The sequence below is a fragment of the Phasianus colchicus genome, chromosome 11 (assembly GCF_987193195.1).
Source record: "Phasianus colchicus chromosome 11, bPhaCol1.hap1.1, whole genome shotgun sequence".
NCBI classification, from domain to species: Eukaryota; Metazoa; Chordata; class Aves; order Galliformes; family Phasianidae; genus Phasianus; species Phasianus colchicus.
The window spans coordinates 715,459-737,652 of record NC_143446.1 but is presented as its reverse complement, the minus strand read 5'-3'; the positions used below and the strand labels follow the sequence as shown (position 1 = coordinate 737,652).

Genomic DNA, 22,194 nt, shown 5'->3' with positions numbered 1-22,194 from the left:
TGGGTGACAGTTCACCGATCAGTTCACAGATGTTTTTGCTTCTCAATTGTTTTTACAAAATGTAAATAGTATTCATGAGAAGAGAATGTGATTGACTTCACTTCTTCTAGCAAAATTTTGGCCTTGGAGCTTTGTATCTGTGCAGACTGGAACCATAAGTCAATCACAGAACTTGCCACATCACCATTTGCTTTGGTAAACCACCACCACCCCCTTATTCAATATTCTTGTAGGTTCCCTTTTAAGTGAATTCAGATCTGGTCCAGCTGTGGAACTTGCAGCTTTCAGCATAAGAGTATTGTGAAAAGAAGAAGTATCACTAGTCTATTCAGGACTAACAAATTTCATTTTACATATGACATTCTTAACAATAGGCTTTTATTATTCATTCTTTGTCATATATTAAAATAAAGGATGTTTTATTTTCTTTCATGTACCAAACAGTTCCATTTGTCTTAAATACTCTATACAACTGCAGATAATTACAGCAACATAAAAACCAGCATTATGACATACCTAGAGGGATTAGTTTGACTTGTGTTTGGTTCCCAGGTCCCAAGATGCCAGTATCTGGGAAAGTGGCAAATGGAAATTCAACTGTGCAGAGGAACAGGAAAAAACCGTATATCTGTATATCAGCAATACAGAAATAATTGATAAAATGCTCAGGAAACAAGCTGTGTTTAACCAGCACTGTCCAATCCAGCCTGTTGCAGGGTCCACGACAGCAGTGAGAGGAAAGAGCAGCAGACAAGACTCCTCTGGCTTGTACCATGGTATTAGTTCTAGCACGCTTAAGTTCTGCATTTGAAGTTACATTAGCAAGCCTGATGTGCTTGGCAACAGCACAACATCTCACTCCATATGTAACGTATTTTCTGTGGCAAAGAACTTCTTTGTTCATAACTCACGGACTTTGCATGTTCATAAAAGCTGTTACATACTTTGGAAAGTTCAGGCATACCTTCAATCCTCCTCTGTATTCGATTCCTACTGACTTCATAGTAACTGCTGTTCCCAGCAGAGCTCAATGACAGCCGGCGCAGGATCGGGGCTGAATTTGAGGTAGCAGTCACTGGCTGAAAGGAATTCCTGTAATATGCTGCACTCCCCGAAGTACGATATTCAGTGGAATTTCGACGGGCTGGGCTTGACAGATTTACTGAATTAAGTGCAGAATCCATAGAGTCCTCAGAAAAGCGATGCTCTTTGGAAGTGCTGTTTTCTTCTATACGTAACGTTTCTGCTACAGAAAACAAAAGCATCAATCTGTTCAAAACGATGGGCTTTGTAGCTTTGTTATTTAATTCCTTGCTATGTTCTCTTGAAGATAATAACAAGCTCCAAGCCTGTTAACAAGTCTCCTGTGAGACAAGACTTACTGAAGAATAGTCATTCTCAAGTAATCACTGGTCCTTTACTACATTAAAAAATTTCCAGTAAAATGTCTAATAGACAAGTTTGAGACAGTCTTCCATAAATCATCTCAGCTGTATATGTTGAATATTATGAGCAGGATGTGGACATAAGGTTTGATTTTTTTTTCATTGTCTGATATTAGCATTAACACATATGCAATCTCAGTCAAGCATTTTCATTATCTTTCTTAATGGTTATCTTCTGAGAATTTGTTTAGGAGTGCATTATGTTTCTATTTTTTATAAATATAAAAAGAATTTTTTAACATAAAAAACCCTCTCATGTTAACTAGCAAATGTTTAATTTGTTCTACACAGTAGAGGGAGTCTCTAACTTCATACGCAAGAGGACAATTATCATCTGTAGATCTCCATATGTTCGGAGACAATAGCCATCACAAAAAACTGAAGAGACTACATGCAGAGCTGCAGAAGGCTGTAAATCCTAGACTCACATGCACACTAACACAATACAGTCTGATCACAATGCTGCAACTACGAGTCGTTAAACATCAGTGGGAACACCACTCCATTCTCTCATCATTGTATGTTCTCAGCTCCACTTGCACTAGGCCAACATCTAGCCTGAGGAAGAAGTTGGAAGCCTGATGCAAAAATCTGCATGAAACAAATGCTGCTTTGGCAAGAGAGTTAAGAGCTGGAAAATATAGCTAACAGGTTCACAGAAGTGTAAACTCCACATTACCATCTTGAAAATTACTCTATGAAAGTTATAAAACATATGCTAGTGGAGCAGCATATTCTTGGGGGTAACTGGTACAATCTGTGAAACAAGTTCCTAGAATATGCTCTTTATTACTCTTCTTATATGACAACTTCCAATAATTTCTTGGGAAAATTCCAGAATTAAATAAAGGAAGAGTATTTTCCACAAACAAACAAACCACAGCAACAAAAAACACACAGAGAGCTTTTTAAGCACGTTTAACTTGTTCTATTAGCAATTACGTTCTCTCTCCTGAAGTCTGTATAAAACTGGAGTTTAGTGAAGAACTTGAGGTGTATTTCACAGTTATGATCTTCAGGCAACATTATCCCAAAGTGGAACAAAGACACCCAGAGAACCGGTTCCCTACTTAGTGAATTCAGTAAAGCAAGACATGCAGTCCACCATAACATCTTCTATTAAACACAACACTTGTGGCAAAAAGAAGCTTTTAAGTCCACAAGCCCTTCTCTTTCAAGTACACAATCCTCAAGACAATAATGATAAACTTTCTAGTTTGATCTGTATCAAAAAAGCAAAGCAGTGGCTACTGAGGTTTTTGGAGAAAGCAAACTTTTATTTGTCGGCTTGAAGTAGCTGCAGCAACTTGCTAAAAGGAAAGCAATAGCCATCTTTCTATAGAATTTCAGAGATACTAACAGACACAATCAATGATAAGCACTATAATATCAAAGGAAACAAATGAGAAAATTAGATCAGTAGAGAATGAGACCACCAAACGAAGTCTCAGTGCAAGACTGAAAGGCAGAAGTAATACTTCAAATGGCTACAGAAAAGCACTATGAAGGAGTCCAAAACTTGTAGATTGAAACTTCATAAGTTTTTAAAGGTATGATGAAATACTGGAAGCAATATTCCACACCAGAAAGTTTCAACAGGAGTATTTCAGCAAATGTCAGCCAACTCCATACAATGTCTTATGAAGGAATCTTTTTATAGTAATCAAGCAGAGATCCCAAATACATCCGTTAAATAATCATTTTATGTCACTCTTTCCATGATCGCTCCAGACATAAAGGGTTTTAAATTGACTATTTTACAGAAGAATTTAATTGCATTTACTCCAATTATATCCCAGGTTTCTTTCTGATACTACAGATCCTAGTTAAGCAACTGTAAATAGGGATGGCAAAGAGAAACTCTGCTTTGATTCCCAAGACACTAGCATTTGAGCTTAGAATCAGAAAATCATAGAATGGCTTGGGTTGGAAGGGACCCTCAAAGATCATGAAGCTCCAACCCCTCCACCATATGCAGGGCCACCAACCTCCCTATTAAATATTAGACCAGGCTGCCCAGGACCTCATCCAACTGGCCTTGAACACCTCCAGGAAGAGGGGTGTCCACAGCCTCTCTGGGCAGCCTGTTCCAGCACCTCACCATTCACTCTGTAAAGAACTTCCCCTGATACTCAACCTAAATCCTCCCTCCCTCAACTTAAAGCCATTTCCCCTTGTCCTGCCATTATCTTAAGCTTATCTTAACATAGCTCCTCAGGTCACATACACAAGGTGGGAAAACTGGCATACTTCATAGGATGATCATCTTTTAAAATAGGTGTTTCTGTCCAGCAGCTATACTATCCCAATCCACTCCCTTTCAATTCATCTAGCCTCCCTACAAACCAACCCCAACTGCAGTCTTGTTATTGAAAGCACGGTAACAGGTATGAGAGCTGATTCAGAATTGGTGTCTGACAAATACAGTTTTGCAATTAACGGAGCAACAAATGACTCTTTTCCTACTTCGACATGTGGAGCAGATGCGAGTAGTAGAGGGATGGAATGAGAACAAGTTTTTTTCTGTTACAAACAGAATTCACATTCTTACTCTCAACTATTCCAAAATTCAACAGATTTCAATGCTCTCTGATTTAGGTTTTGTAACAGAAAACTGAACATCCCTCATCTGCTTAAGCCTTCAAAGAATGCTTCTGCCACTTCACTTTTGTTAGATTTGTAATATGGAATCAGCACTCTCTTGACCTTTGCCCTGTGAAATAAATTGTTATGCTGCTCCTTTAATGTATTTCCATCCATTACTGCATGGATGGCATCACATCTGCAATAGAACCCAACATTCACCACCAAGTAACCAATCGATGCCTTGTAAAAAAGGGCTGATCTGAAATAATAAACACATTTTCCTTACTCTGTCTTGTATCTGAACAGGTATTAACCAGACCCAGTTGTACCACAGCACTGGTAAAATACTGAAAGCAGAAGGCACTGCCATGTGATCTTATGCTGTAAGGCAGGCCCTGAAAGTAATAACTGAAGTTTTATTCTCAAGTCAGCACCAGACACCAAGGGTTCATACATGTATGAGTCCCAATTAGGAAGTTCAGCTTTTCAAAAACCAGAGTTAAATATGTTAAAGGCTGCTATTTAATGATTTCACAATGCAGCAAGCTGTTAATGACAGGTAAATTCAGCAGAAGTAGAACTTCCATATGCAGAAGATCATTAACAACATCAAATTTACTACATCTAAGAGCCACTAACAGAGCCCAGCAAGCCATATCAATTTTATCTACAAATATCAGTCTTCCAGAGGTGAGTTTTTGCACACTTGAAATGTACAAAAGATCAATGAATAACTGTCTCACCTGAAGCTGGAAAGCATCAGTTTTTCAAGTTAATTTGGTATAGACTTTCTGCACCGAACGTTTACTGTTTCAAGACCTCAAGAGGAGATGAGCAATTGCTTGTGCATCCGTTGTTATAAATCTAGATTACAAGTATGTGTGTGTATATGTAGATATACATGCCATAATTATTATGCTTTTCTTTTTCTCTCTCTCATTTTTTCCCTCATTTCTCCTCTCCATCTCACTGAGATGGGGGCAGTGAATGAACAGCCACGTGACGCTCAGTGATCTGCTGGGTTAAACCACAATGCATCACCATATCTTAAAGAACTTGCACGCTGTAAAAGATTTCTTCTTTTAAGAACGTTGCAACAAAACGTTGCTGGCATGCATCACCACTGAAATTTTGACTACAGAAACTCATCTTGTCATTTGATATTCTACCATTAGAGAAATCCATCCTGCTGTCAACGCTACAGTGATGAAACTCCAACTTAATTCTAAAAAATCTAGGTGGCAGAGATACCACAAGAATGGACTTGAATGAGTGATTACAAAGAGACTGAACATGGGCCAACATCTTTAACTTATTAACTTCCTTCCTTGCTCCCTAAATATTTAGAATGATAGTAGTACTATAGTAGTAGTAGTTAATGATAATTTTCCCTTTTTGTGATACTTGGTGAGATTCCGAAAAAACTTACTGTTGCAAATGCCACCACTACATAGGTAAATAATTACAATTACGTTATCTGAATCCTTTGGTTATTTCTAATTAGAAAGACACTACAACAGGAACAAACTTGTAAATTATGCTTAGGGTTGGAAAGAATCAGTGTGAACACCAGGTTTATGCATCAATTTGTCTTCTCAGGCAGCTTTCTGTTTTTGAGTTTCCAAATGGTAAGCAGAGCTTTAAAGGATCACATTTGGTTAGTGGCAGATGCATTTTCAAAAAAAAAAAAAAACAAAAAAAACAACAACCCACAAAAATTACAAGAAAGCCTTTATTCACAAGTCTGAAATAAGAAGCATACCCATATTGCGTTACAGAAGAAGACAGATATTACATGCAAAAACAAAGAAAACGCCCCAGCTCTAGCATATTTTATGCTTCCTTAGGAAATCAGAAGCGTGACTGACTTATACTGTTAAGTGAGCCTATGATTAGGGTTAATGCAAGTACACGAGCTAGCATCAACAATAACACACTACCTCTCGTTTGCTTTCATTGTGTGGTGATCAGTGCAGGTGCCTAGAGTTTAAGAGTCAGTACCACAGGGATAAATCCTGGACCCACGGGTTTCCATGGCCCATTCACATTTTTTCCCAGACTCCAATGTTTGAATGAAAACCTAATGATTCACATGTGGCTCAGACACAAGGCTCTCTACCTCCTGTTTGGGGAAAAGGTCTCGGGAGGCATATTTCTGCTAGGAGCTCAACCAGTTCTGGAGAGCAAATGGGCTGTGAGACCCAGCACAGCCTGATCTCTACTTCAAGGTAGCACTATCAGCTGCAGCAAACATTCAGATAACTTCATAATAGCCTCACAGGTAGTCTTACATGGCCCTAGGGAAATTACTTGTTCTCCACATCTTAATTTCTCATTTTGAAAAGAAGCACTGAAAAGAATAATATTATCTTAGAGTTGTCAGGAGGATAAAGCAAGAAACATCTGAGGCCATCTGAATGCCCCAAGTCACACCATGAGAAAAATCCACAAAAAAAAGAAAACAGGATTCAGTGCAAACACAGCTCCCTTGTACTCCAAACATCTGAGGGCAACCATAGGAACTCCAAGCAAAGGAGTGGGATCCAGATCTACAGGCTCAACTCTCTGCTCTGCCTGGGAACAACATAAGCTTCTTACTTCCAAGATAAATGCTAGGGCTGAAAATAAAAAGGAGCACTTCTGAGGTGCAACAACCTCAACCTCAAATGACAAATAAACAGGGAATGGAGCTTGTTTGTGCAACCCCAGCCCTTGGGATGAAGAGTCATTCTCATTTCTTTACTTTTCATTGTGTAGGTATGTTTCAAACAGCAAGCTCAAGCCAGGAGAAAGGCTGAGCACTAAACTATCAGACAAATGTGTCTGTCTGATAGTGAAAAAAATCACCCAAGAGACTGATTTAATTCGCTGCTTGAGAAGGTTTATCTGAACCTCAGTCTGTTTCATCCCACTAAATGACACAGACTCAGAGCTAGAAGCAGAAAAAAGGGGCTGACACCACCACCATGAGTGGGCTTGCTAATCAAGCCTTTAATTTCCCTTTGGTTACATTTGCTTGAATTGAAACCTTATGCATCAAGCAAAATTAAAATGGTTTGTGCTTTTGTTCTGAGTAAGAAAAAATCCTAAATTCAACTCCATTCAAAACAATTATTTTCTCTGGCAGCTGAACCAAAAGAACCCACTAATTATTCACACATATTGTAGCAAGATTATTTCATCCAAGTCCCAGCATGCAGTTTTCTACTATAGCAAATACAATACTTGCCATGAAAGTTCATCACAAAAGATTTAGATTTCTTTCCTTAATCTCTGATGCAGACAATTGTTTTTCTTGCCAGTCTTAAAGAAAAACCAACTATACAAAAAAAAAAGCAACTTTCAAACAAAAACTCTACAAGAAAATATTCTCACAATTTCATTCTGCAATTTCTCATTTAATTCTACTGTCTACACCCTCCCTTCCTATTCAACTGCACAGTTGGTTTTCACAGAATCACAGAATGGCCAGGGTTGGAAGGGACCTCAAGGATCATGAATCTCCAACCCCCTGCCAATGCAGGGCCACCAACCTCCACATTCAGTGCTAGACCAGGCTGCCCAGGGCCCCATCCAATCTGGCCTTGAACACCTCTAGCGACGGGGCATCCACAGCCTCTCTGAGCAGCCTGTTCCAGCACCTCACCACTCTCTCTGTAAAGAACTTCCCCCTGACATCCAACTTAAATCTTCCCTCCTTCAGCTTAAAACCATTTCCCCTTGTCCTGCTGTTATCTACCCTTTCAGAGAGTTTTAATGCGTTACATTAACCTTAGCCACATTTTGTTCTTCTCAAAATATATCCCTCAAAAATTTTTTATAAAATGACTTACGATTTGACTTATCACTCAGTGAGCCTCTCAGCAACCTATCCAACAAGATGATGAGAAGACAAGAGCTAAAAAACACAGGAAACCCACAAGGGCCTTGTGGCTCTGTAACACCTGAGAGAGCTCCAGCACTCTGCTTCAGGAGCAGCCCACAGGCTTCTTGAGCTTAGGACTACTGAGCTGACTTCTTTGAATCTAGCAGTAATTACAATAGTAATTCCTGTTCCTATAGGATTTTTCAATGAAAACATATCAGAACTAGATAGATTTCTTTTTTTTTTTTTTTACATCTGCTTTGTAAAATAATTACTTTCAACTATTCCATCATAGCCCACATTCACCACTGGCCTACAATTCAGTCCTTCTTCTAGAACAATAACAATCAGAATACTGGCAAAGCACATCTCAGTGTATCTTGTTCCCAAAAACATGACTTGTTGGAATGAGGCACAACAAGGCACAACTATGTTATTATATTAATAATATAATAAAATTTCATATGTTTTGCAAAAAATAAAGTAATACAAGTTTCAAACCCATACTTACACAGTTCCAGTAAACTTCTCTTACAAAGTAGAAAAGAAGCATCTATCTTTTGAACAAACTTGTGCAGACACATAAGCAAGGACTACTGAAATTCTGCTATATGCAGGTCAGGGTGCTATGTTACAGACACAGTTAGATAGCAACATCTTTTACAAGGATTTAATTAAACCTGTATTCCACTAATCATCTTTCACACCTGGTGTTAATGTAAGGAGATTAAAGTAACACCAAGTCTTTTTACTGCCAGTGATAGAATTATGAATTGATGTGCTAACTGCCATACAGAGACTTCCTAGCCTAGAAGGAAAAAAAAAATGTCAAGCAGCAGCTATTCAGTTTGAGATGTAAGGATAATTTATCTGTAGGCATGGCATTAATATGTAGCAGAACTAAACCTATTCCTTAATAGAGGACATAAGAGAACGAACACTGACCTAAGAGACCAGGGAATGGGAGAAAGGAGGAAGCAGCAAATTTAACATGTGGAATCACTTGCCTGGAAGCTAAACAGATTAGCTGGAAACTTTTCACTCACTTGGTTAAGGTATTAAGAACACAAACATTATGTATGGATAAGATTATGAGAATGACTTGAATTAATAAAGCTGATACTCCACTCATACTGAGCTTACTTGACAAATGTATAGCTTGTATAGCTGCAGCTGTTGAGATGCACAAGCTCTGCTTATTACCAACAACCTAACTGTACAGTGTACATGTAATTCAACTTTGCTATCGCTAGACTCTGACTTAAGAACTGTTCAGAAAATCCTGGACTCCCAGTGATATAAAGTATACTCCACCAGGACTATCTTAATAAAGTAGTTCACAAACATACATTCTTGACTATGCTTAAGGAGTTACAAAAGTGATAGAATCTCACTGCAGGTTACTTCCGTTCTTTCTCCCTACCCTAGGTTCACAAACAAGTGAAGAAACAAAAAAATTAGAAACATCTTCACATACCAGTTATCATTTCTGCAAGCCGAGATTACAGCTTTGTGAGTGCGGGAGATATTTGCATCCTCCTGATGGCTGAGCCGAGAGGGAAAAAGGGGAGGGGAACAAAAAACGTCCATCTATGAGGCGAAAGCTCCCGAACGAGGAGCCCCGGGCACAATCCCGCGGCACCAACCCCGGCCCGCAGCGGGGCCTCACCCGGCCACCGCCCTCAGCGGCCCCACCCGCAGCCCCGCGCCCGTTGCTCGGCAGCTGCGAGCCAACCGAGCCTGCCGGGAAGGCGGAGGGGCAGCACCACGGATAGCTCCTATTGGTCGAAGGAGGTGAGGGCGGAGCTCGAGGACGGCCGTCTTCTTCGCTATTGGCGGAGAGAGCCGTCAGTGCGGGGCGGGGGGCGGGGCCTCGCGGCTAGCGGGGCCGCGTTGAACGCCGCGGTAGGGCGGGGGAACGGAGCGAGGGGGCGGCGGCGGTCGAGGGTAAGCGAGCCGCCGGCTGCGAGGAGAGCGGCGCGAGGTAGGGAGCGGCGCGAGGTAGGGAGCGGCGCGAGGTAGGGAGCGGCGCGAGGTAGGGAGCGGCGCGAGGTAGGGAGCGGCGCGAGGTAGGGAGCGGCGCGAGGTAGGGAGCGGCGCGAGGTAGGGAGCGGCGCGAGGTAGGGAGCGGCGCGAGGTAGGGAGCGGCGCGAGGTAGGGAGCGGCGCGGGGGCCGTCCTCACCTGTCACCGGGCGCTCCGCCCTCCCTCCTCGCGGCCCCCGGGCTCCGGCCGCGGGCGCGGTCCCTCGCTGTAGCGGCCGGGCTGGGGCTGTGCTTTCGTCTAAGGGGACCCTCGTCCGAGGGAGGGCGGCAGGCAGGCAGGCAGGCTGCGCGCGCGGTGCCACCGGCTGTGCGCCGCCGCGCGGACGGATGCCGGCTGCCCTCAGGTAGGTGGGAGGGGGGCGGGGAGGGCAGACCCCGGGAAGGCCGCCTCTGGGCGCGAGGGCTCCCCGCCGCCGTCGCTGCGGCAGGCGGCACCCCGGAGTGGCGCTGCGCGAGGGGGGGAGCGGCTGGGGGCTGCGGCTGGGGGCTGCGGTTGGGGGCCGCCTCCGTGCGCGGGGCGGGGGGAGTTGCGAGGGCAGAGCCGCGCGACTTCTTATTCGTATAGCCGCGCTTCTTTTCACAGCAACGTGAATAGCTGTAACACACATAATTCTACCTAAATTAAGTTGTTTAAATTGGAGATAAACAGATGTCTTAGACCTGCTTCTCTTATAAGAAATCTCCCTGTAAGTAAGTCGGCACGCGTGTTGTACCCTGATGAGCATTTTGATCCTGGAACCCTTTTATAGATGAAGTTGATGTATTTCTTCAAATTTATTTTAATATCAAAAATGGCAGAATGTTACAGCTAAAGGGATCCATAGCACTTTCACCTAACTAGCGGCAGTGGATGCAAAGCCAAAAATTTCTGCACAGGATTATTAGAAAAATGAGTAAGGAGTCATGCCTGTTTCCATTTGCCAGCAGTGTGACAAGCTTGTTTGCTGATTTCACACCCATCATCCTTTGTTTACTTTTATGGGTCTTAATCTGAATTAATTGGTCACAAAAGCCAGGAAATATTTAAATTCTCGTTATTCTTTAGAAACAGAGAGAGTTATGTATGTATATAGTACAGTATATAGTATGTACGCATGCATGCATACATGTTTTTATATATACGCTATACTTATGCTTTCATACATATTTTATACGTATATACATACATACATGTATGCATGGCTTTGCAGGTTTTTGCAGGGAAATTACATCATTTTCAAAAGAAGCAAGGATGTCAAAATAAAAATATCTCATGAAGATAGACTACAATGAACCCCTACAGCAACTCAGTATGATGTCCCAGAAAGCTGACACAGATGAAAAAATGTTTGAAACCTGGCAGTTACTCAAAGAAACTGCTTCAAGATTGTGAATGAACTATCTGCGAACTTACTCACCTACTACGTTTTTTTAAAAAGATGTTTGTAGGTGCCAGTGTTACTTTGTAGAACTGGTATTTTGATGCCTGCATTAAAACAAGAAGTGCTGGGGCACAGAGACTTTGAACACATCTGCTAAACCTGTCAGTTTTGCTCTGTCTGAAGGAGGAAACTGTACAATTGTTTCATTTCTGTCTCATTCTCTGATGTATGAAATGGGATTTGATGTAGCTAAAAGCTCATATGATATTTTGCTTTCATGCACGCTTGACTTTAATAACACAAAATGGAGATTTTGTCTCTCTTCAGTGTTCTATTAAAAAAGCAAGTCCATTTAAACCAAGTAAAAGCAATCAGGGGAAATATCTCCCTTATTTTTAAACAAGCAAACTTAAGAGAAAATGTAATGAAATGTATCTTAAAAAGCATTGGCAAAACAAAAATAAGCCACTTAATGAGCTGGCTTGTTGAGGGGCTTGTAACTCTGTAATGAAACAATTTGTAGGTTGTCAATTGAAAGCTCAGATCTTTCTAAAAAAGCCCATAACTTATGTTAAATGTCAAAAGTATCCCAAACAAAATTAAAAACTGTTTTTACAATAGAAGTTGTCAGGCTCTTCTCCATCCCAACTTCAATGATGGATGAGGGGAAAATACTTATGTGTTTCCTAGGAAAATAAACCTTTCAGCTGTTATTGAGGTCAGACAGAAGATGTCATGAAAGCTCTTTTTGCTGATTTGTATCTTTGTTTATTCATACAAAGCGGCTTCCTCCAATTTGCAGACATCAGAGACTAAGCAGATAGGCATGAAGACACAAGATCAGTGAAGCACTTCATAGAAATGTTTCATTTTTAAAATCTATGCTTCTAACTAAGCCAGAATGGTACTACAGCTGAGAAAATGCAGCAGTCTTTTCTATTACGTATCACTTAGATTGTCTGCTTAGTCACCACAGATTTAACCTGTACTAATGTCTTTGTGCATTCCTGGTCATGTGATAGTCTAGACCAAAAAGAAGAAAGAAAAACCCTTCAGTTACAGCTTTTCTCCATATTTTTCTGCCTTGTTGTTCCTTTTGAAAGATAGTTTTTCATTGTCTCTGTTTTCAATAGTCCTATTTGATTACTTTCATGATAAGCCTTAAACCACTTTGCACAGTTTCCAGGTAAGTACTGTTCTTTTGTTTAGAACTGAAAGTCAAACTGTAGTGTGGAAATCATACATGCATGGTTGCTGAAGATAGCAGATACTGACCATTGTGCACAGACATTATTAACGCTGTGTGGGTGCTTCAGAATGGGCACCAATAGCAGGCGTATGCTATAGGGTTTGGTTTGTTGTATCGTCTCAAATCTGAGAAAAAATAGGGCAGCAAGGACAACTTTTAAGAATAGATTTTTGGTAGTTTAGAGCATGTACTGGTAGTTCTTGCTTTGCTGGGACTATTGCGTGAGTAGAGATGCAGGTTGTGATAGCTTTGTACGTTAGCAGGGTACGGAAAGGCTTTAGAGGTCAGATGGGAGTGAATTTGGGACTTAAGAAACAATGCAGTTCTAGCACGTGAAACATGTCTCTATTCTGTGTGCACTAGGTGTGAAGAAAGCAGAAATATTCTGTATAAATATGGCTTGTTCTTTTTCAGTGTGTGTTTATGTCAACAAGCATGGAAATTCTGGGCCTCACCTGGATAAGAAAAAGGTTCAGGAGCTTCCAGATCACTTTGGACCAGGTCCTGTCAACGTGGTACTTCAACAAGCTGTACAAGCTTGTGTGGATTGTGCCTATCAATCCAAAACAGTCTTTGGATTTCTGAAATCTGGCCATCATGGAGGGGAAATGATAACTGGTATGTGAAGGTGTTTCTAATTTTTTTGTTTCTTCACTTGTTTGTGAACCTAGGGTAGGGAGAAAGAACGGAAGTAACCTGCAGTGAGATTCTATCACTTTTGTAACTCCTTAAGCATAGTCAAGAATGTATGTTTGTGAACTACTTTATTAAGATAGTCCTGGTGGAGTATACTTTATATCACTGGGAGTCCAGGATTTTCTGAACAGTTCTTAAATCAGAGTCTAGCGATAGCAAAGTTGAATTACATGTACACTGTACAGTTAGGTTGTTGGTAATAAGCAGAGCTTGTGCATCTCAACAGCTGCAGCTATACAAGCTATACATTTGTCAAGTAAGCTCAGTATGAGTGGAGTATCAGCTTTATTAATTCAAGTCATTCTCATAATCTTATCCATACATAATGTTTGTGTTCTTAATACCTTAACCAAGTGAGTGAAAAGTTTCCAGCTAATCTGTTTAGCTTCCAGGCAAGTGATTCCACATGTTAAATTTGCTGCTTCCTCCTTTCTCCCATTCCCTGGTCTCTTAGGTCAGTGTTCGTTCTCTTATGTCCTCTATTAAGGAATAGGTTTAGTTCTGCTACATATTAATGCCATGCCTACAGATAAATTATCCTTACATCTCAAACTGAATAGCTGCTGCTTGACATTTTTTTTTTCCTTCTAGGCTAGGAAGTCTCTGTATGGCAGTTAGCACATCAATTCATAATTCTATCACTGGCAGTAAAAAGACTTGGTGTTACTTTAATCTCCTTACATTAACACCAGGTGTGAAAGATGATTAGTGGAATACAGGTTTAATTAAATCCTTGTAAAAGATGTTGCTATCTAACTGTGTCTGTAACATAGCACCCTGACCTGCATATAGCAGAATTTCAGTAGTCCTTGCTTATGTGTCTGCACAAGTTTGTTCAAAAGATAGATGCTTCTTTTCTACTTTGTAAGAGAAGTTTACTGGAACTGTGTAAGTATGGGTTTGAAACTTGTATTACTTTATTTTTTGCAAAACATATGAAATTTTATTATATTATTAATATAATAACATAGTTGTGCCTTGTTGTGCCTCATTCCAACAAGTCATGTTTTTGGGAACAAGATACACTGAGATGTGCTTTGCCAGTATTCTGATTGTTATTGTTCTAGAAGAAGGACTGAATTGTAGGCCAGTGGTGAATGTGGGCTATGATGGAATAGTTGAAAGTAATTATTTTACAAAGCAGATGTAAAAAAAAAAAAAAAGAAATCTATCTAGTTCTGATATGTTTTCATTGAAAAATCCTATAGGAACAGGAATTACTATTGTAATTACTGCTAGATTCAAAGAAGTCAGCTCAGTAGTCCTAAGCTCAAGAAGCCTGTGGGCTGCTCCTGAAGCAGAGTGCTGGAGCTCTCTCAGGTGTTACAGAGCCACAAGGCCCTTGTGGGTTTCCTGTGTTTTTTAGCTCTTGTCTTCTCATCATCTTGTTGGATAGGTTGCTGAGAGGCTCACTGAGTGATAAGTCAAATCGTAAGTCATTTTATAAAAAATTTTTGAGGGATATATTTTGAGAAGAACAAAATGTGGCTAAGGTTAATGTAACGCATTAAAACTCTTTGAAAGGGTAGATAACAGCAGGACAAGGGGAAATGGTTTTAAGCTGAAGGAGGGAAGATTTAAGTTGGATGTCAGGGGGAAGTTCTTTACAGAGAGAGTGGTGAGGTGCTGGAACAGGCTGCTCAGAGAGGCTGTGGATGCCCCGTCGCTAGAGGTGTTCAAGGCCAGATTGGATGGGGCCCTGGGCAGCCTGGTCTAGCACTGAATGTGGAGGTTGGTGGCCCTGCATTGGCAGGGGGTTGGAGATTCATGATCCTTGAGGTCCCTTCCAACCCTGGCCATTCTGTGATTCTGTGAAAACCAACTGTGCAGTTGAATAGGAAGGTAGGGTGTAGACAGTAGAATTAAATGAGAAATTGCAGAATGAAATTGTGAGAATATTTTCTTGTAGAGTTTTTGTTTGAAAGTTGCTTTTTTTTTTGTATAGTTGGTTTTTCTTTAAGACTGGCAAGAAAAACAATTGTCTGCATCAGAGATTAAGGAAAGAAATCTAAATCTTTTGTGATGAACTTTCATGGCAAGTATTGTATTTGCTATAGTAGAAAACTGCATGCTGGGACTTGGATGAAATAATCTTGCTACAATATGTGTGAATAATTAGTGGGTTCTTTTGGTTCAGCTGCCAGAGAAAATAATTGTTTTGAATGGAGTTGAATTTAGGATTTTTTCTTACTCAGAACAAAAGCACAAACCATTTTAATTTTGCTTGATGCATAAGGTTTCAATTCAAGCAAATGTAACCAAAGGGAAATTAAAGGCTTGATTAGCAAGCCCACTCATGGTGGTGGTGTCAGCCCCTTTTTTCTGCTTCTAGCTCTGAGTCTGTGTCATTTAGTGGGATGAAACAGACTGAGGTTCAGATAAACCTTCTCAAGCAGCGAATTAAATCAGTCTCTTGGGTGATTTTCTTCACTATCAGACAGACACATTTGTCTGATAGTTTAGTGCTCAGCCTTTCTCCTGGCTTGAGCTTGCTGTTTGAAACATACCTACACAATGAAAAGTAAAGAAATGAGAATGACTCTTCATCCCAAGGGCTGGGGTTGCACAAACAAGCTCCATTCCCTGTTTATTTGTCATTTGAGGTTGAGGTTGTTGCACCTCAGAAGTGCTCCTTTTTATTTTCAGCCCTAGCATTTATCTTGGAAGTAAGAAGCTTATGTTGTTCCCAGGCAGAGCAGAGAGTTGAGCCTGTAGATCTGGATCCCACTCCTTTGCTTGGAGTTCCTATGGTTGCCCTCAGATGTTTGGAGTACAAGGGAGCTGTGTTTGCACTGAATCCTGTTTTCTTTTTTTTGTGGATTTTTCTCATGGTGTGACTTGGGGCATTCAGATGGCCTCAGATGTTTCTTGCTTTATCCTCCTGACAACTCTAAGATAATATTATTCTTTTCAGTGCTTCTTTTCAAAATGAGAAATTAAGATGTGGAGAACAAGTAATTTCCCTAGGGCCATGTAAGACTACCTGTGAGGCTATTATGAAGTTATCTGAATGTTTGCTGCAGCTGATAGTGCTACCTTGAAGTAGAGATCAGGCTGTGCTGGGTCTCACAGCCCATTTGCTCTCCAGAACTGGTTGAGCTCCTAGCAGAAATATGCCTCCCGAGACCTTTTCCCCAAACAGGAGGTAGAGAGCCTTGTGTCTGAGCCACATGTGAATCATTAGGTTTTCATTCAAACATTGGAGTCTGGAAAAAATGTGAATGGGCCATGGAAACCCGTGGGTCCAGGATTTATCCCTGTGGTACTGACTCTTAAACTCTAGGCACCTGCACTGATCACCACACAACGAAAGCAAACGAGAGGTAGTGTGTTATTGTTGATGCTAGCTCGTGTACTTGCATTAACCCTAATCATAGGCTCACTTAACAGTATAAGTCAGTCACGCTTCTGATTTCCTAAGGAAGCATAAAATATGCTAGAGCTGGGGCGTTTTCTTTGTTTTTGCATGTAATATCTGTCTTCTTCTGTAACGCAATATGGGTATGCTTCTTATTTCAGACTTGTGAATAAAGGCTTTCTTGTAATTTTTGTGGGTTTGTTTTTTTTGTTTTTTTTTTTTTTGAAAATGCATCTGCCACTAACCAAATGTGATCCTTTAAAGCTCTGCTTACCATTTGGAAACTCAAAAACAGAAAGCTGCCTGAGAAGACAAATTGATGCATAAACCTGGTGTTCACACTGATTCTTTCCAACCCTAAGCATAATTTACAAGTTTGTTCCTGTTGCAGTGTCTTTCTAATTAGAAATAACCAAAGGATTCAGATAACGTAATTGTAATTATTTACCTATGTAGTGGTGGCATTTGCAACAGTAAGTTTTTTCGGAATCTCACCAAGTATCACAAAAAGGGAAAATTATCATTAACTACTACTACTATAGTACTACTATCATTCTAAATATTTAGGGAGCAAGGAAGGAAGTTAATAAGTTAAAGATGTTGGCCCATGTTCAGTCTCTTTGTAATCACTCATTCAAGTCCATTCTTGTGGTATCTCTGCCGCCTAGATTTTTTAGAATTAAGTTGGAGTTTCATCACTGTAGCGTTGACAGCAGGATGGATTTCTCTAATGGTAGAATATCAAATGACAAGATGAGTTTCTGTAGTCAAAATTTCAGTGGTGATGCATGCCAGCAACGTTTTGTTGCAACGTTCTTAAAAGAAGAAATCTTTTACAGCGTGCAAGTTCTTTAAGATATGGTGATGCATTGTGGTTTAACCCAGCAGATCACTGAGCGTCACGTGGCTGTTCATTCACTGCCCCCATCTCAGTGAGATGGAGAGGAGAAATGAGGGAAAAAATGAGAGAGAGAAAAAGAAAAGCATAATAATTATGGCATGTATATCTACATATACACACACATACTTGTAATCTAGATTTATAACAACGGATGCACAAGCAATTGCTCATCTCCTCTTGAGGTCTTGAAACAGTAAACGTTCGGTGCAGAAAGTCTATACCAAATTAACTTGAAAAACTGATGCTTTCCAGCTTCAGGTGAGACAGTTATTCATTGATCTTTTGTACATTTCAAGTGTGCAAAAACTCACCTCTGGAAGACTGATATTTGTAGATAAAATTGATATGGCTTGCTGGGCTCTGTTAGTGGCTCTTAGATGTAGTAAATTTGATGTTGTTAATGATCTTCTGCATATGGAAGTTCTACTTCTGCTGAATTTACCTGTCATTAACAGCTTGCTGCATTGTGAAATCATTAAATAGCAGCCTTTAACATATTTAACTCTGGTTTTTGAAAAGCTGAACTTCCTAATTGGGACTCATACATGTATGAACCCTTGGTGTCTGGTGCTGACTTGAGAATGAAACTTCAGTTATTACTTACAGGGCCTGCCTTACAGCATAAGATCACATGGCAGTGCCTTCTGCTTTCAGTATTTTACCAGTGCTGTGGTACAACTGGGTCTGGTTAATACCTGTTCAGATACAAGACAGAGTAAGGAAAATGTGTTTATTATTTCAGATCAGCCCTTTTTTACAAGGCATCGATTGGTTACTTGGTGGTGAATGTTGGGTTCTATTGCAGATGTGATGCCATCCATGCAGTAATGGATGGAAATACATTAAAGGAGCAGCATAACAATTTATTTCACAGGGCAAAGGTCAAGAGAGTGCTGATTCCATATTACAAATCTAACAAAAGTGAAGTGGCAGAAGCATTCTTTGAAGGCCTAAGCAGATGAGGGATGTTCAGTTTTCTGTTACAAAACCTAAATCAGAGAGCATTGAAATCTGTTGAATTTTGGAATAGTTGAGAGTAAGAATGTGAATTCTGTTTGTCACAGAAAAAAACTTGTTCTCATTCCATCCCTCTACTACTCGCATCTGCTCCACATGTCGAAGTAGGAAAAGAGTCATTTGTTGCTCCGTTAATTGCAAAACTGTATTTGTCAGACACCAATTCTGAATCAGCTCTCATACCTGTTACCGTGCTTTCAATAACAAGACTGCAGTTGGGGTTGGTTTGTAGGGAGGCTAGATGAATTGAAAGGGAGTGGATTGGGATAGTATAGCTGCTGGACAGAAACACCTATTTTAAAAGATGATCATCCTATGAAGTATGCCAGTTTTCCCACCTTGTGTATGTGACCTGAGGAGCTATGTTAAGATAAGCTTAAGGTAATGGCAGGACAAGGGGAAATGGCTTTAAGTTGAGGGAGGGAGGATTTAGGTTGAGTATCAGGGGAAGTTCTTTACAGAGTGAATGGTGAGGTGCTGGAACAGGCTGCCCAGAGAGGCTGTGGACACCCCTCTTCCTGGAGGTGTTCAAGGCCAGTTGGATGAGGTCCTGGGCAGCCTGGTCTAATATTTAATAGGGAGGTTGGTGGCCCTGCATATGGTGGAGGGGTTGGAGCTTCATGATCTTTGAGGGTCCCTTCCAACCCAAGCCATTCTATGATTTTCTGATTCTAAGCTCAAATGCTAGTGTCTTGGGAATCAAAGCAGAGTTTCTCTTTGCCATCCCTATTTACAGTTGCTTAACTAGGATCTGTAGTATCAGAAAGAAACCTGGGATATAATTGGAGTAAATGCAATTAAATTCTTCTGTAAAATAGTCAATTTAAAACCCTTTATGTCTGGAGCGATCATGGAAAGAGTGACATAAAATGATTATTTAACGGATGTATTTGGGATCTCTGCTTGATTACTATAAAAAGATTCCTTCATAAGACATTGTATGGAGTTGGCTGACATTTGCTGAAATACTCCTGTTGAAACTTTCTGGTGTGGAATATTGCTTCCAGTATTTCATCATACCTTTAAAAACTTATGAAGTTTCAATCTACAAGTTTTGGACTCCTTCATAGTGCTTTTCTGTAGCCATTTGAAGTATTACTTCTGCCTTTCAGTCTTGCACTGAGACTTCGTTTGGTGGTCTCATTCTCTACTGATCTAATTTTCTCATTTGTTTCCTTTGATATTATAGTGCTTATCATTGATTGTGTCTGTTAGTATCTCTGAAATTCTATAGAAAGATGGCTATTGCTTTCCTTTTAGCAAGTTGCTGCAGCTACTTCAAGCCGACAAATAAAAGTTTGCTTTCTCCAAAAACCTCAGTAGCCACTGCTTTGCTTTTTTGATACAGATCAAACTAGAAAGTTTATCATTATTGTCTTGAGGATTGTGTACTTGAAAGAGAAGGGCTTGTGGACTTAAAAGCTTCTTTTTGCCACAAGTGTTGTGTTTAATAGAAGATGTTATGGTGGACTGCATGTCTTGCTTTACTGAATTCACTAAGTAGGGAACCGGTTCTCTGGGTGTCTTTGTTCCACTTTGGGATAATGTTGCCTGAAGATCATAACTGTGAAATACACCTCAAGTTCTTCACTAAACTCCAGTTTTATACAGACTTCAGGAGAGAGAACGTAATTGCTAATAGAACAAGTTAAACGTGCTTAAAAAGCTCTCTGTGTGTTTTTTGTTGCTGTGGTTTGTTTGTTTGTGGAAAATACTCTTCCTTTATTTAATTCTGGAATTTTCCCAAGAAATTATTGGAAGTTGTCATATAAGAAGAGTAATAAAGAGCATATTCTAGGAACTTGTTTCACAGATTGTACCAGTTACCCCCAAGAATATGCTGCTCCACTAGCATATGTTTTATAACTTTCATAGAGTAATTTTCAAGATGGTAATGTGGAGTTTACACTTCTGTGAACCTGTTAGCTATATTTTCCAGCTCTTAACTCTCTTGCCAAAGCAGCATTTGTTTCATGCAGATTTTTGCATCAGGCTTCCAACTTCTTCCTCAGGCTAGATGTTGGCCTAGTGCAAGTGGAGCTGAGAACATACAATGATGAGAGAATGGAGTGGTGTTCCCACTGATGTTTAACGACTCGTAGTTGCAGCATTGTGATCAGACTGTATTGTGTTAGTGTGCATGTGAGTCTAGGATTTACAGCCTTCTGCAGCTCTGCATGTAGTCTCTTCAGTTTTTTGTGATGGCTATTGTCTCCGAACATATGGAGATCTACAGATGATAATTGTCCTCTTGCGTATGAAGTTAGAGACTCCCTCTACTGTGTAGAACAAATTAAACATTTGCTAGTTAACATGAGAGGGTTTTTTATGTTAAAAAATTCTTTTTATATTTATAAAAAATAGAAACATAATGCACTCCTAAACAAATTCTCAGAAGATAACCATTAAGAAAGATAATGAAAATGCTTGACTGAGATTGCATATGTGTTAATGCTAATATCAGACAATGAAAAAAAAATCAAACCTTATGTCCACATCCTGCTCATAATATTCAACATATACAGCTGAGATGATTTATGGAAGACTGTCTCAAACTTGTCTATTAGACATTTTACTGGAAATTTTTTAATGTAGTAAAGGACCAGTGATTACTTGAGAATGACTATTCTTCAGTAAGTCTTGTCTCACAGGAGACTTGTTAACAGGCTTGGAGCTTGTTATTATCTTCAAGAGAACATAGCAAGGAATTAAATAACAAAGCTACAAAGCCCATCGTTTTGAACAGATTGATGCTTTTGTGTTCTGTAGCAGAAACGTTACGTATAGAAGAAAACAGCACTTCCAAAGAGCATCGCTTTTCTGAGGACTCTATGGATTCTGCACTTAATTCAGTAAATCTGTCAAGCCCAGCCCGTCGAAATTCCACTGAATATCGTACTTCGGGGAGTGCAGCATATTACAGGAATTCCTTTCAGCCAGTGACTGCTACCTCAAATTCAGCCCCGATCCTGCGCCGGCTGTCATTGAGCTCTGCTGGGAACAGCAGTTACTATGAAGTCAGTAGGAATCGAATACAGAGGAGGATTGAAGGTATGCCTGAACTTTCCAAAGTATGTAACAGCTTTTATGAACATGCAAAGTCCGTGAGTTATGAACAAAGAAGTTCTTTGCCACAGAAAATACGTTACATATGGAGTGAGATGTTGTGCTGTTGCCAAGCACATCAGGCTTGCTAATGTAACTTCAAATGCAGAACTTAAGCGTGCTAGAACTAATACCATGGTACAAGCCAGAGGAGTCTTGTCTGCTGCTCTTTCCTCTCACTGCTGTCGTGGACCCTGCAACAGGCTGGATTGGACAGTGCTGGTTAAACACAGCTTGTTTCCTGAGCATTTTATCAATTATTTCTGTATTGCTGATATACAGATATACGGTTTTTTCCTGTTCCTCTGCACAGTTGAATTTCCATTTGCCACTTTCCCAGATACTGGCATCTTGGGACCTGGGAACCAAACACAAGTCAAACTAATCCCTCTAGGTATGTCATAATGCTGGTTTTTATGTTGCTGTAATTATCTGCAGTTGTATAGAGTATTTAAGACAAATGGAACTGTTTGGTACATGAAAGAAAATAAAACATCCTTTATTTTAATATATGACAAAGAATGAATAATAAAAGCCTATTGTTAAGAATGTCATATGTAAAATGAA

At 40.1% G+C, this 22,194-nt stretch overlaps 3 long non-coding RNA genes across 4 annotated transcripts in view; 2 read left to right on the top strand and 1 right to left on the bottom strand.

Annotated features, from left to right (window-relative positions):
• The window catches only part of LOC149916338 (uncharacterized), a 152,127-nt gene that overhangs the window by 22,117 nt on the left and 107,816 nt on the right, over positions 1-22,194 (top strand). The window lies entirely within an intron of this gene.
• On the bottom strand, positions 388-8,497 carry LOC149916344 (uncharacterized). The gene is made up of 2 exons (XR_016469964.1): positions 8,408-8,497; positions 388-1,246 (listed from the first exon to the last, which is right to left on the bottom strand). It is a non-coding gene; the product is annotated as an uncharacterized LOC149916344 (long non-coding RNA).
• Positions 9,779-22,150, top strand: LOC149916343 (uncharacterized). Of its 2 annotated transcripts, XR_016469966.1 has the most exons (4): positions 9,779-9,880; positions 10,051-10,284; positions 12,965-14,134; positions 21,292-22,150. It is a non-coding gene; the product is annotated as an uncharacterized LOC149916343 (long non-coding RNA). The 2 variants fall into 2 exon arrangements; XR_016469965.1 differs by lacking the exon at positions 12,965-14,134.